At 44.6% G+C, this 11,033-nt stretch overlaps 1 pseudogene; it reads left to right on the top strand.

The window, feature by feature from the left end:
- The first annotated feature begins 6,287 nt into the window (after positions 1–6,287).
- LOC133787154 (5S ribosomal RNA) lies at positions 6,288–6,406 on the top strand (annotated as a pseudogene).
- The last annotated feature ends 4,627 nt before the right edge of the window (positions 6,407–11,033 follow it).

Below are 11,033 nucleotides of genomic sequence, written 5' to 3'. Positions count from 1 at the left end.
GAGTCTTTGGGGATTTGTGAGTACGCAATATATTTGAGTTATCACGAGCTGGATATCTCTCCGAGCTCGTACTTCGACAGCTGTTTGAATATTATGAGCTTAAACTTTATAACCTTCGTGTTCGTAGCTCGGGTTAAACTCACGACGCCTAACACCACATGTGCCTGTGTGAATTGAGTGAATGACTCGATCTAAAATTATGGTACAACATTTTCTCCCCAAGCTCCTGCTCGTGTATGATGTCATCATTTTCTGACCTACACAGTAGGGCCTTTTAGTCTTTTGTTACACAAAACCATGCTTGCCCACTACTCGAGTACTATACACGTGGTGTACTGCAATTGGCATTTGTTCGGATTTCGAGGACTGTAATAATTGTCTTTTCACCTTTTTGCCGTTGTTTTGTCTATTTATCCATGGCCCATGGATATTGTACTAACCCAATTGGATGGCCCAGATTAATTTACGCGATTTACGTATAAATAGGATGGGCAAATTTCAGACTTCACAACCTTTCATTCAAAAATTTTCCTCTTTTTCACTCTTGAAACTTCCTCCTTTTCCAGAAATACCCAAAACTCATTCATTGTATCCCGCTACTCAGGAGTTTTCCAAGAACTTTCCTCTGCAAAATCTTACGTCTTACCGTCGAAGAACATACTGTAAGTACCTCTGATTTCTTGGTTTGGAAATTTTTTTTACTGGTCTTTTGCTCTTCACCATGCTCATTCGTAATATTCATTGTAGTCACTGGTTAGGCTATTTCTAAACGTTGTTTCCGAATAGGCTTCGACTTAGGTTCAATGGGTAGGTCCTAAAATATCTCTGGAAATAACACATTCATAAAACTGGGAAGTTTTTTGGGTAAATCTAGGTAATTTAAAGAATACCCATTCGGGATAAAGGAGATGAAGGGGTTTTAGGGTTCAAACCAGATTGCTTAGGGGTCACGCTTCTTGGGTGGTTTTGCTCTAAACCGCTTCCCAAGGATAGTAGTGGTCAGGGAGTCTGACACACGGATCCCTAAATATCAGGGGTCTGTTAGGAAACCGAGGTGCGTAACTTAGGGTATCGCATGGCATCACGAGATGGGGCTGAGGCAAACCTTAGCTCGTATAACGAAGTAAACCTTCCCCCCTTCATATTTCTGCGTCAGTCTATAAATCCTTTTAGGTTGCCTACTAACTAGGTCGTTTTGTTCGTTAGGCGATCAAAAGGCCCCCAAGAAAAAAGCATCCAAGAAGAACAAAACCAGCTTGTCCGCTCAACAAAAGAATAAGGGGAAACATATCGCCCCAGAATCCCCCATTCCCCACTTTGGTCCGGTGGTGGAGAAGAAGGTAGTGGTTGACCCCAGCGCCTAATTCGAGGCTGAATTTTTTTTATCCAAGATTACGACCCTGGGGAGGGTAAACAAAATCATGCTGAGCCACAACATTGAGGTCAGGACCAAAACTCTCATGGCCCGACCTACATCCAAAAGGGAACAGAGCTGCTCCCCTCTCCAAGAAGACTTCGCGGCTTGGAGTGATGAACACTTGAAGGCTGGGGCCTTCCTTCCCTAGGACCAATATTTTGTTGACTTCCTGAACTACGTGAAGTTGGCACCATTTCAGCTCCCCCAAATTCTTATAGGCCTTTGGGGCTGAAATAATTGTTTTTGAAACATGAGTGGGAGGTCCCTACTCTGGCAGATAAATTATACTTCTTCTCCCTTAAAGCTAGCCGGGAATAGAGAGGGCGAGGTGACAGGTTCTACTATCTGACAAGATTTCCCAACTTTGCTCCTATCATTGAGCTTCCCAGTCACCCCAATGACTACAAAGACATGTTCTTTATGTTGAATGGGTTCCGGAATTGCGAACACAGATACTTCAACCGTCCTCGTAAGTTCCTTACTTTTGAAACCTCAGCTCATGAAATTTTTATTCCTTTCAAGGTGTTTCTTTTGTACATGTCTTAATTGAATTTGTTTCTCGTGCAACCATATTTGCGAGGATGGAGAAGTCCGTGACCCTTGGGGGTCAATACGAGAAATTGTTTGGGCTTCCACCCAGCGCGAAGGACTACTGCCAGGTCATGAATAATGTCATGATGCTGGCGTGTAAGTTGATTGGCGAAGGTCAAACATTGGCCTTAAGGACCTGGGCTACCCTTTTGGTCATCCAGGAGCTCCCATCCTCTCAAGAGGATGCCTTTCCAACCATCAAAGGTGAGGAGGAAGAGGAGGAGGATGAGGTACCTCTTGTGAGGAAAAGGAGGGCTCCCGAGGTTTTCTGGGAACCTAACTTAGAACGAGTTGCGTCTAGGGTAGCAGCCGGCCCCTCCGGCCAAGGTAACCCATACCCTTATAGGGAATTAGATAGGGTTGTTGCTGATTTTAGGTTAGTTCAATTTAACCCAAATCAGCTTGTCCATCGTTATCCTTATAACCCAGATCGTAATGTAACCCTACTCCAATGTGTAGACCATATTGTGGTACTCCATGTAAATAGTTACCCTAAGGGCACAATAGTTGTTGACAACACTTTAAACTTTAGATCTGCCATTTTTGAGGAGTATGAATCCAACCATAGGACTTGGTCCTCTCTACTCCAGGGTGCCTTTTCCCCTGGATTTAGACAATATGTAGATGAATCCAATCCTGAGGAAGGACCTGAGTTTGAGCCCCTTAGGATCCCAGAAATATTAACCAAAGATTCTCCCTCTCCTCCATTAGTTCCAAGGCCGTAGGTCGTGATAATAGACTTCTCCCCTAGCCCGGAGGGTAGGATCATTGTTTATTTTCTTTCTTTGTGTATTTCTGACAACCTTATTTGTGAACTAATTCCTTTTTATTCTTTTCAGGCAAAGACATGGAACAACCCAGAGCTCCTTACCTCCGAATCGCCTTTTCAGACAAAGAAAACTAGCTTGGGCCCTATCGTAAAGAGCATCAGGATCTCAAAGAAAACCACCCTGCTGCAGGAAACACCTCCAGATCCCATTCCATGGGGAAAGACGCGAGCTCAACCCATAAATCCGTTCCGGTGAGTACTGCTACCGCTATGGTTCCTTCTCCTCCTCCACCTCGATTCGCTCCTCCTCAGGACCAAGTAATACAAACTGACCCTCCAGTCCCCACTGTTCCAGCCCCGATCGTTCAAATTCCAGTAGATGCCCAGGATCTGGAAAAGATCCCTGAAGCTTTTCGGGGAATTATTTATGAGACGGTGAGCCATATGGTGTGGCACGCCTATAAGGCCAGGTCGAGGGATCTAAGGACCATCGAGGAGCGTAGCTTGGAGAATGTCTTGGAGTCAGTTATGGGGATGAACCTCACTGTAAGTTATCTTTTCTTGGTGAATAATTCCTTATTATTGTGATCAAGGATATATCTCTGACTTGTTTTTTTTTATTTTGCAGTTTTTCCATGCCCAATGTCGCAGCATAGCCCGGGCTAGGGCTAGAAATGACGAGCTCTGGGCCGAATTAAATGCTGCCAACACTGCCCTGACAACTGCTCAAGAAGGAAAATAGGCTGCCAAAGGTGCCTTGGCGGCTGCTCAGAAGAGTGAGCATGACGCTAAGGCCGCTCTCACCTCATCCCAAGAAAGCGAGCAGGCTGCGAAGACTGCATTGTCTGCCCTCCAGGCTTAAGCTGCACAACTTCAGTCCGAGGTTGATGAAGCCAAAACCAAACTGCTCGAGGCTGAGGCCGTAACTAAAGAAGAAAAGGTGGCCTCATTGTCTTCCATGGAAGAGATGTTATACCAGTGTTGGGCCTTCAACCTAAATGGGAACTTTTCTTTCATGGAAACCGAGTTGTGGGATCCGCTCCTTGCAAAATTCAAGGTTCGGCTTTTGCAAGAATTGTCAGAGATTGGTGAGGTTTCTAGGGCAGTTGAGGGAGATGGCGAGGAGGTCAACTTGGCTAGGCGAACTGGTGGAGCTCAATGTTTGCTTCTCTTTTTTTTTTTTTTTTTTGTAACTGTAACAAATTTTTTTTCATATATTAAACAATTGCCTTTGGGCTCAGTTCGAAGTTTTTCTCCTCGGGATAATTTTATTCGATATATATCTAACTTTTTATCTATTTATCATTCCTTCACTCTTATTTTTATGACTCCTTAGGCTTGTACATTCGAGATTTTAGGAATCGATTTTTTGATCGGAATATATTTTTTGAGCTTGGTTATATCCAAGTTTTGTGTGTTGATTTGTATCATACCTGTTAAGAATCAGGCCTTGAACCCAGTTATATCTGGGGTTTTAAATAATTTACATTTAGTTTGGGTTAGGTTTATTGATAACTCAAGCTTTAAAAAGCCCTTGATATTAAACGATTTCACAACTTTCCAAGTTTCGGACCTAGTTGTATCCAGGGTTTTTAAATGATTAAAACTTAGTTCGTGCTAGGTTTATTGACATCTCAAGCTTTTAAAAAGCCGTTAAATAATCAATTGTCCAAGCTCCTAAGTTTCAGACCTAGTTGTGTCTAGGGTTTTAAATAATTTAGACTTAGTTCGTGCTAGGTTTATTGACATCTCGGGCTCTTAAAAAGCCGTCGAATAATCAATTTTCCAAGCTCCTAAGTTTCGAACCTAGTTGTGTCCAGGGTTTGAAATAATTTAGACTTAGTTCGTGCGAGGTTTATTGACATCTCGAGCTCTTAAAAAGCCGTCGAATAATCAATTTTCCAAGCTCCTAAGTTTCAGACCTGGTTGTATCCAGGGTTTTAAATAATTTTAGACTTAGTTTGTGTTAGGTTTATTGACATCTCAAGCTCTTAAAAAGCCGTCGAATAATCAATTTTCCAAGCTCTAAGTTTCGGACCTGGTTGTATCCAAGGTTTTAAATAATTTAGACTTTTCCAGCGATCTTAATCTGCCCAACCTTGGATTATATGCCCCTAAGTAACCAGAATGTAGAAACTTTCTCGGTTGCTTTTACAAACATTAATACACGAGATAATACAACCTTAACAAGAAAAATGATTTAAAAACACTTTAACAAGAAAAATTATTTAATAATCCATCTATTATTTAATCAAATGGCTTTTATAGATAAGCCTTACATGGATGATGGTACTGCTGATAATAATTTTTCAAATGTAAGGCATTCCAGGTCCGCGGGACTATCTCCCCACTCAGTCGAGCTATCTTGAAGGTTCCTTCATGCAGAACCTCCACGATCTGATACGGTCCCTCCCAGTTCGGGCCTAAGACACCGTCCTTGGGATCCTTATTTGCCAGAAAGACCCTTCAGAGAACCAGGTCGCCCAATCCGAATCTACGCCTCTTAACTTTAGAATTAAAGTAACGAGTGATTCTTTATTGACAATGGACGAGCTGTAACTGCGATTCCTCTAGTTTCTATTCAATCAAGTCGAGAGATGCGTTAAGTAGTTCAACATTCCGTTCTTGGCTGAATGTCCTTTGCCTGTGAGTGGATACCGTGGCTTCAACTTGAAGGACGACCTTGCTTCCAAAAGTTAAGGAGAAAAGAGTATGTCCCATGGAGGTTCTGTGAGAAGTTCGATATGCCCAAAGTACTTGCGGGAGCTGTTCGGGCCATAATCCTTTGGCCTCGTCTAATCTCTTCTTCAGGCTCACCTTTAGGGTTTTGCTCACAGCCTCGACCTGTCCATTGGCCTGCGGATACGCCACTGAGGAGAATCTCTTAATAATGCCGTATTTTTCAACAAAAGTCAGTGAAGAGATCACTGTCAAACTGTGTCCCATTTTTTGACACGATCTTTTTAGAAAGCCCAAACTGACATACAATACTCTTCACCACAAAGTCCAGGACACTCTTTGAAGTGATGGTTGCCAAAGGCTCGACTTCTACCCACTTCATGAAATAGTCGATTGCCACCACCGCATAACGAACTCCTCCCTCGCCCATAGGTAGGGACCCAATTAGGTCAATTCTCCACACCGCAAATGGCCATCGGGATGAGATCATCGTTAGATTGACTGGAGCAGCTCGGGCAACTATGGCGAAGCGCTGGCATTTGTCGCATTTCTGAACATACGAGATGGAGTCTTTTGTTAAAGTGGGCCAAAAATAGCCCTGCCTCAATATTTTCAGTGCTAGGTTTTGTCCCCAGCATGATCTCCACAAAAACCTTCATGCACTTCTTGCAAAATGGTTTTAGCTTCCTCGGGCAGAACACATCGTAGAAGAGGCGATTAATGACCACGTCGGTACAATGTCCCATCCACTATCACATACCTCGGTGCTTGATATAGTATTTTCCTTGCATTAGAATTCAAGTGCGATCATACCACTCACGTCAACATTTTGGGTGCGATCATACCAGCACTAACGCACTAGATCCCATCAGAACTCTGCAGTTAAGTGTGCTTGGGCGAGAGTAGAACTAGGATGGGTGACCTCCTACGAAGTCCTTGTGTTGTGAGGTATTCCATTATAGGGGTCATCCAGATCGGTCTTGTGTCGATCATCTCGACCTCTACCATTTTTTCTGTCATGATCGGTCTCCCCAAGAACTCTACTGGCACTACATTCAAGGTTTCAACTTCCTTGGTGGTTGCAAGCCTTGCCAAAGTGTCAACATTAGAATTCTGCTCGTGAGGTATCTGTTCAACAATACTGTACTCAAATTCGGATAGCTCTCCCTTCACTTTAGCTAGGTAGGCCACCATCTTGGTACCTCGAGCTTGATATTCTCCCAACACCTGATTAACCATGAGTTGAGAATCGCTATAGCATTGGACGACCTTTGCTTTGGGCTCCCTTGCCACTCTCAGTAAGGCTTCATATTCGACTTCGTTGTTAGATGCCTCGAATCCGAATCTCAGAGCTGTATGGAATCGATGCCCTTCTGGGGAGATTAGTATGATTCCAGCTCCCAATCTATTCTCATTCGATGATCCATCTACGAATATCTTCCACAACTCCTGCACCCGTTCCTTCAAAAGCTCCTCTTGAAATCCAGTGCATTCAGCCACAAAATCAGCAAGGGCTTGACTTTTGATTGAGGTCCGTGGCACGTACAATATCTCAAATTGGCTAAGTTCGATTGCCCATTTTAAAACACGTCCTGATGTTTCAAGTTTTTGCAACACCTGCCTCAAAGGTTGGTTGGTCATGATGTTAATTGAATGGGACTGAAAATATGGCCGGAGCTTCCTACAAGCCAATATCAGACAAAATGCTAGCTTTTCTATCAGTGGATACCGTGATTTAGCTCTGAGAAATATCTTGCTTATATAATACACTCGTTTTTTAGCACAGTCTTCTTCTCGAACTAACACGACACCGACTACATTTTCTATCACAACCAAATAAAGGAATAGAGGTTCTCCAGACATAGGCTTAGACAATACTGGGGGCTCGGCCAAGTGCGTTTTTAGGTCGAGGAATGGCTATTCGCATTCCTCAGTCCATTCAAATTTTTTGTTTCCTTTGAGAAAGTTGTAGAACGACAGGCACTTGTCAGTGGATTTTGAAATAAAATTATTCAAAGCTGTCACCTTTCCAGTCAGGCTTTGAACTTCTTTACGTGACCTGGGCGAGGGCATTTCTAACAATGACCTAATTTTATTAAGATTCGCTTCTATCCCCCTCGTATTGACTATGAATCCCAGAAATTTTCCCGATGCTACTCTGAAAGTACACTTATGGGGGTTCAACCTCATGTCATACTTCCTTAAAATTTCAAAACATTCTTTCAGATCAGATACATGGTTATCGACAGTCTTGGATTTGACAAGCATATCATCGACATACACTTCCATATTTCTCCTAATCTAATTAGCGAATATTTTTTTGACTAACCGCTGATATGTAGCTCTAGCATTCTTCCGCCGGAAGGGCATGGCTTTATTACAATATACGTTCGTTGGGGTCATGAAGCTAGTATGTTCCTAGTCTGCAGGATTCATCGTGATCTGGTTATACCCAGAATACACATCCATGAAGGACATGAGCTCGTGACCTGCCGTGGCGTCTACCAACTGATCAATCCTTGGTAATGGAAAGCAATTCTTGGGGCAAGCTTTGTTCAGGTCAGAGAAATTGATGCAGGTCATCCATTTCCCGTTTGGCTTTGGTATTAGCATGGGATTGGCAACCCAGATCGGGTATTTTTCTTCACGAATAAATCATCACTTTAGTAGTCGAGCTACTTCTTCTTCCAGTGCTTTAGCTCGGACTGTTCCCAAACGCCTCTGTTTTTGGGATTTTGTAGGCACGTTCTTGTCCAAGTTTAGAGTGTGCATGATTACACTCAGGCTTATTCCCACCATGCCTTCATGTGACTAGGCGAAGACGTCCATATTATTTTGTAAGAAATTGATCAGCTCCTTCTTCCTTTCATCATCAAGATTTTTTCCAATCTTAACAACTCTTGAAGCTTCTTTCGGGTCTATACTTACTTCCTCGAGCTGCCCAATGGCCTGGAGTTCTGACCTGTCTTCACCCATTCATGGGTCAATGTCTTCACTTGTGGCGACGTCACTATCCTCTGCTTGCTGAGGTTCTTCCGTCCCATAAGTACCTTCTACTCCCTGGGACTCCTCACCTCCGTCACTTATGACCATAGTTTTCTGCTCGGGTTGTGATTTTCCCTTCATAGAAATGCTATAGCATTCTCTGGCAGTGCCGATCACCACTGATGGTGCATATTCCCACAGCTAAGAGAAATTTTATTGCTAGGTCACAGATATAAGTTATGGCTTCAAATGCCATCAGCGCAGGTCAACCCAAAATTGCATTGTATATAGCTGGACAGTCGATCACAACGAACTCAAGTAACTTGGAGACAGTTCGCAAGCCTTCTCCCAATGTTACCACTAATTCGATCCTCCTGATGGCTGCTGATCCTTCACCAGAAAATCCGTATAGAGTCATTGAGGTCGCCTTCAGTTCTGTGACAGACAACCCCATTTTTTCCAAGGTGGTTCTAAAAAGTAGCTTCACAGAACTCCCGTTATCTACTAGTGTCCTCCGTACCCTCCAGTTAGCAAGCGAAACAGTTATTGTAATGCTCTGGTTACCCCAAGACCGTTATGGTGAACGTTGAACCATGAATTTAACTCGCTACCCGAGTTATTTGGTTAAAAACATGCTTCTAGGTGTTATTAATAGGTTAAGGTGGAAAAACCAATAAAAAGGGGAATGATATATTTTATTTTAAACATAAAATTGTTCATGGGCCCATCAAAACGTTTACAAGTTGTTTACGATACAAAATGGTCACTACTGTGTAAAATTTACAACCCGCCGATCTAAGCAGCAAAAGTTAGGGTAAACCCCCTAGTTCCCCTGAGAACTCCTTGGCCGTGGTGGTCAAGCGGCCGCATATGTACACATCACAACATAAGCTCTCCGCTCAAGGCTGGGTGAGCTTTTCTTTCCCTTTACCTGCATGACATAGCACCCATGAGCCAAAGCCCAGCAAGAAAACACAATAATGGAAGTATATAGTATCAAATGATGATCATGATAATCATACAGAGCTTATAGCTCTGAATAGATGAGTGAATATCACTTTGTGGTTATATTAACCATGAAGGAGCTTATAGCTCTTAATCAGATGAGTGATTTAACACTTAAGGTTCTGGTAAACCATAAAGAGTGAGTGACGAGCAAGTCACTAACTTAACAAATGAGTGAGTGATGGGTAAGTCACTAGCTTAAACAGATGAGTGACTGATGGGTAGGTCACTAGCTTAAATATATGAGTGACCGATGGGTAAGTCACTAGCTTAAACAGATGAGTGACTGATGGGTAAGTCACTAGCTTAAACAGATGAGTGACTGATGGGTAAGTCACACGGGGCTTGGCACCCATAGCCATGTGACTAAATAGTCACTATTGCTCTAAGTAACTAGCCTTTGGCTAGACAAGCGCTTATAGTATTCATCGAAGTTAAGGTCAGTCCGACATTAACACTTGTGGATGCCAAAAATCCACCAAGAAAAAAATCCCCAGTACATGGTTAAAATACAAGGCTAAAGGTCACTTAGTCACATTATCAGGTTCAGACCTGTAAGTCTTGTGAAACCGGGAGATTGTCCCAAGGGAAGCATCGCCTTGTGAGCCGTGAAGTATGGCCTTGCTAGGCTAAGAGGCCAAGCTACGCGTCACAAGAGGGTAGGCAAACCAAGGTCCTCGCGGCAGGGGCCTCGCGCCATGAACCCCTCGGCCACGCACAAGGGCCTCGCTACGCGAGGCTGCCCTTCCCCCGCGTGCACATGCCAAGGCCACAAGGGCCTCGCTACGCGTACACCCCTCGGCCACGCACAAGGGCCTCACTACGCGAGGCTGTCCTTCCCCCGTGCGCACATGCCAAGGCCACAAGGGCCTCGCTACGCATACACCCCTCGGCCACGCACAAGGACCTCGCTACGCGAGGCTGCCCTTCCTTCGTGCGCACATGCCAAGGCCACAAGGGCCTCGCTACGCGTACACCCTTCGGCGCCTCGTGCCTCGTGACACCTTACGGCAACTCGCGCCTTATGACACCCCTCGGTGCCTCGCGCCTCGCGATGCCACTCGGCACTCAGCGGGCATCTCGTGTAGCCCCGCCTCGACCGCGCCACGAAGGCTTCAAGGGGCGGCCTCGTGTGGGGGCATCCCATAGCCTCGACGGCCTCGCATGGGGGCATCTCCACCTTGAGGGGTGGCCTCGTGTGGGGGCATCACATAGCCTTGACGGCCTCGTGTGGGAGCCTCACCTAGCCCCGACGACCACTTGGCATAGGGGAATCTCATGGCATCTCCACGAGGGGCGACCTCGCATAGCCTCGCCATGGTTACGCTACAAGGACCTCGCGTGATAACATCCTGCGCCCTTCATCTCGAGATGGCATCTCCTATGGAGACCTGTAGAAACCCCACCGTCTAGAAGTGAAAGTCCAAGTATGATTCCGAAAGGACATGATGGTACAATCTCGTACGGGGTACGGCTGGTAAGGACCCGTACGTTTGACCGTGGCACTCATGCTAGTCAAGTAGTGGGAGCACTAGGAGAAAGGACATGGCCTGTATACTACCAATCAGGTGTCAGAGTCGAAACCAC

The sequence above is a fragment of the Humulus lupulus genome, chromosome 6 (genome assembly GCF_963169125.1).
Source record: "Humulus lupulus chromosome 6, drHumLupu1.1, whole genome shotgun sequence".
Classification (NCBI taxonomy): Eukaryota; Viridiplantae; Streptophyta; class Magnoliopsida; order Rosales; family Cannabaceae; genus Humulus; species Humulus lupulus.
This window is presented reverse-complemented; position numbering and strand designations above follow the sequence as displayed.